This window comes from Nannospalax galili, unplaced genomic scaffold, assembly GCF_000622305.1.
Source record: "Nannospalax galili isolate Female #2095 unplaced genomic scaffold, S.galili_v1.0 scaffold47, whole genome shotgun sequence".
NCBI classification, from domain to species: Eukaryota; Metazoa; Chordata; class Mammalia; order Rodentia; family Spalacidae; genus Nannospalax; species Nannospalax galili.
The window spans coordinates 803,225-807,873 of record NW_008357641.1 but is presented as its reverse complement, the minus strand read 5'-3'; the positions used below and the strand labels follow the sequence as shown (position 1 = coordinate 807,873).

Genomic DNA, 4,649 nt, shown 5'->3' with positions numbered 1-4,649 from the left:
AGAGAGAGAGAGAGAGAGAGAGAGAGAGAGAGAGAGAGAGAAACACCAGGATCTACCATCAGGAGGCACCATCCAACCAGCAGTTCCTCACTGTCCACTTATGACTTGGAGGCTATTTTTAGCCTCTGTGTGTAGGGGCATTGGCTATTTTTAGCTTTGGGTGGATGTAAGGGTATTTTAGTTCCTAATTAATTGATTGACTTGTTATCTTCCCCCAACTTTGAAGTGGGAGGTGGGTAAGATGGGGGACTTTGGTTTGGCTAGCTCCTCAGGGCCTAAGTAAATTTAAACCAAGGGAGGGTCCCATTCCTTAAGATAAACCAGGGTTGGTGCCCAAAGGACCACCAGAGGAAGGGCTCAAGCCTTGTCTCAGGGGCTCCTACCTCTGGGCAAGGGCTGGGGTTTCTCCAAATTCTCTCTTCAGGACCTAAATCCTGTAAGCACACAGCCATCTAGAGCCACGTGCCCACTAGGGCACCCTCACATAGTCGGACACCTATTAGCACCCCAAGATCTACTCAGGCTGTCTTGAAAGAAAGTCTGAACAGATATGCAGTAAAATGCAGGTGCAATCACCCAGCCTAGGCCTGAACAGGTAGCCCTTACTTCTGAAAGAGGGGCCCAGTCAAAGAGTTTCATGGGGGTCTCAAACCGTATGAAGAGGATCCTCTCAATCAGCTAAGCCAGCCAGTCTGCCTCTCTCCCTCCTTTTCTTTGTTGAAACAAAGTCTCCCTCTATAGCCCAGGCTGGCCTGAAACTCAGGCTGAGCATACTGGGATAGCAGGTGTATACCACCACATGCAGTTCAGCTAAGAGTTCTTTCGGGATATCTGAGCTTTCAAAGCAAACCAAGCAACAAGATCCCTAAGCTCCTGGATCCTGGTGAGGCAGACAGACACAATAAATCAGGAAATTACAGAGGTGTGAAAAGCCACAGCTCCAGAGAAAGCCAGGAGCACTGTGGGAGCTGCAGTTCTAAGCAGGGTAAAAGTTAGTTTGAAGGAAGTGAGGGTCTTGCACATGAGATGCATGAAGCACATCCTAGATGTAAGGAACAGCCTGTGCAAAGGCCCTGAGGTGGGACTTCCATTAACATGGTAGAAAAGTAAAGAGGGAAGGGGCAAGAGAGAGGGGGTAATAGGAAAGACTGTATGATACCCCAAGCTCAGGCTTTGGGAGCTGTGACAAGGGAGTTGCTCTGTTCATAGTCTGGGACTCCCCTCACCAGCACAGAGAGAGACAGAAAGACAGGCCTTCACCCTTGCTAGACTGGAGCAATGGGAACCGGATTGACCACTGCCTCATAGACTCCTGAGGCCTCGCACCTGGCAGAGAAACCACTGCTCAGAGAGGTGTACCAACCCTGCCTGTTCCAAGGAGTTCTGGGCACACAGGCAAACTCACATGTGTGCAAAGGAAAGACCACTCAACAATGTGCACACAAGCAGCTGCCCAAGAGTCTGCCCCTTGGCAAAACTCACCGAGACAGAATGGTCAGGACCTCCCTGAGCTCATAGGCCTGGACACATGGGATTCACGGCACGGTCACTAGCTGTATTCTGAACTCACACACTGAATGAGCACACACAGGTACAAGCAATGTGGGGAAGGACTAGACTTAGACTCATGAGGTCTTCTGGCTGTGTGAAGCCCCACCCCAACCCCAGGACCCCATTTTCAGTATTCAGTAGCAACCACTTGACCCCATCCCAGCGGGCCCCCAGCTCCCCAGCTCCCCTTCAGCATCCCCACCTCGGAGCTGGAGGAAGGGAAGTGTCTGGAGTCTGGAAATCAGACCCGAGGGAGAAGCCCACACAGAAACCAGAGCCTTCAGTGTCCTTGGCCACAAGTCTGGCTGGGGGTGGGGGATGGGTGGCAGGCAGGGACAGAGACTGTGAGCTCTGGGTCCCCATTGTAAGTGGTGGGGATGGGAGGTGGCTCTTGCTCCTCCACCTCTTCAGACACCTCTTCCAGAAACACCTGGGGCCTGCATGATCCCCTCCGCTTCCCTCTGTCAGATGCCCGTGCTGGGCCTGAAGATCTATAGGCTCTCCTGTCAGCTTGGTGGGACGGCCGAGATGCAGGTGGTACACAGCTCAAGTGAGGACACCACAGGCCAGGAATCCAGATAGCCCGATGCAAAGACTTCACTCCACCAAGGCTCCTCCCCCTCGTGCCCAACGGGGCCTCCTGAGCGCCCCCCAGGAGAAGAGGGTCCCCTGGGCAGGCTGGGAATAGAAGCCTGGCTTCATGTCTCGCGCCTTCTACCTCCTCCCTGCAGGCTCCGCAGCCCAGGTGCACTGATCCCAAGCTCTCCACCCTCCCCCAACCCTAGGCGCTGTCTCCAGAAACAGGCAATGGTGGTCCCCATGAATGGGGTTCAGGAAGGACGTCAGAAAGCAGGGCAGCCCAATAGAGACCTTCTTGGCGGTCACCAAGTGAGAGGGAAGATTAAGTATGCCAGAGGAGGGTCGGTTCCCACATGTGAGTGCACATGTATGGCTGTGGCTCAGTGCAAGGGTGCCACACCGCCAGCCACGGAATTAGTTCCCTTTTCCAGATGATTTTTCATCTCTGTAATTAATGGGCAAGTCAGATCTGAACGGCTGGCAGGCAAATTGCTAGTTAGGAAAATCAGGGATAATTTTCTCGATATGATAATGAAGGTTGTAGTCCTTCTTATTCTCCCCATTTTCATCCTACTTTTAAGTAATAAATTCAGCATTAATGGGAAGGGTGTGGGGAGGAAGGAAAAGTCACCTGCTACTAAAGCTGGGACCTGTCCCAGGCCCCTCCTGGCAAGGTCTCCAGCTCCTGGCTATGGCAGATGGAGAAGGGGGGATATGAGTGGAGAGCCTCCATGTGCACCCTTACATTCCTTGATCAATTTGGGGTGCCAGGACCCAGGAAGCAGGTGAAGGAAGGGGGCTACCAGGTTGTGGACCAAAACGAAGGCGTTGGGTCTGGGGTCGGGTTACAGACAACCTGCCCTTGGGGAGCTGGAAAGAGAAGCAGTACTTATGGCCTTTCTCCAAACAGAACTGGAGGTCAACAGGCACAAAACAGACATCCACCTCAGGTGCATCCCCCACTTGCCTCCCCACCGTCCAACTTCTCTCCACTGTGATTCCCACTCCAGTGGAGGCAGGAAAGCAAGCAGAGAGAGGGGGAGAGAAACAGAGATAGAGGCGGCCAGCCATCTTGGCGGCCATCTTGAACCCCTCCCCCCACTCCCAAGTGCACCACATGTTTGGATGTGGGAAGACAGACCCCGGCTCTGGGACCCGAAGAAGCCCGGAGGGAACCCGGCTCTGCCTCAAACTGGGATAGAAGGGACACCCACGCAGCTACCAAGGCTGGGGAGAGGGGAGAGGAGGTTGGGGGTAGGACCAGGAAGGTACTGGTCAGGATGTTGGGCAAGGATGGGGCTGGGAGCTGACAGACGGGAAGGGGAAGAGTAGGGACAGGGATGTGTGTGCGTGTGGGCTGCATGCAGGCGGGGCGCCGTCTTCATATAGGTGCCAGAGGCGCACTGGAGCGATGCTTTCTGAGGGCATTTTCTAGCCACTGCTGGAGTACACGCGACCCTCCCCACCCTCTACCTTATCGTGCGCGCGCGCGCGCGCACTCTCTCTCTTTCTCTCTCTCAGGTCCGGGACTTTTCATCCCAGGAACCTCAAATGGGATGATGACAACTGAGCCACACAGTTCTACCTCTGGTGAACCTGGGGGAGAGGAGAGCTCGTCCCTAAGGCCCCGCATCCCCCTGGATCCAACCTGACAGTCTCCATCCTTACTTAACCCCGTACCACCAACAGAAAATGCCGCCCTGCAGCACCCCCTCCTGCCCACGGCGCCCCTTCGGGCAGCAACCGGCTGGACACCCAGACAGACCCCTCCCCATCTCCCCGCGCCACTGCCTCCCAGAGAAAAACATCCTGCGGAACCAGTCCCCCGACACGGCTCCTCTCGGGGACTGGGGCCCGCGCGCAGCGCGCACACGCACCCTCTCCGCTCACACCCAGACACCTACACAAACAGGGCGCCAAGCACCCGCGCGCACACGCACCGGGGACACGCAGGCACCGCCGCGCTGCTTCCCCACAAAGGCTGGCACGCGCGCGGGCACTCGCAGCCGCGCGCGGGCACACTCGCGGTCCCCTCCCCCTGCGGGGCACCCTGCGGCCGCCCATCCGCACCTCAGTGGTCCCCGCCAGCCCCTCGCGGCCGGGGGTGGGGTGTCGCCCCCGTCCCTCCCGCCGCGCACACCTGGCCCAGGTGCGGCGTGGCCAGTGACTCCGGCACTCACCTGTCGGGCGGCGCTCCGGGGTCGGCAGTACGCTCTCCTCCTGCGGCTCTGCCAAGCCGGGACCCCCACCCGGCTCATCTCCCGGAGCCCGGCCTGGGGGGAAGCGAAGAGGGGGTGGCGGGACGACGGCGGCCTCGTGTCGCGCCCTTCCTCAGGCCCAGTACAGCCACCACCGATCAAAATTGAAAAGAAAAAAAAAGAATAGGCGGAGGCGGCCCCCTCACGGCGGCGGCTGGGGCCGGGGGCGCGCGGGTCTGCGCCCCTCCTGGGGAGCGAGGCGTGCAGGCGGCGGGGCGGAGGCGGCGTCAGAGCTCCGGGGGCTGGGGCGAGGCGGAGCCC

At 57.8% G+C, this 4,649-nt stretch overlaps 1 protein-coding gene across 6 annotated transcripts in view; it reads right to left on the bottom strand.

Moving 5' to 3' along the window:
* The window catches only part of Adgrl1 (adhesion G protein-coupled receptor L1), a 66,270-nt gene extending 61,627 nt beyond the window's left edge, over nt 1-4,643 (bottom strand). For all 6 annotated transcript variants that reach the window (XM_008855408.3, XM_017794942.2, XM_008855410.3 and 3 more), the window contains exon 1: nt 4,311-4,643. The gene's annotated coding sequence lies outside the window, so the exon portion shown is untranslated. The remainder of the gene's footprint in view (nt 1-4,310) is intronic.
* Between the last annotated feature and the right edge of the window lie 6 nt (nt 4,644-4,649).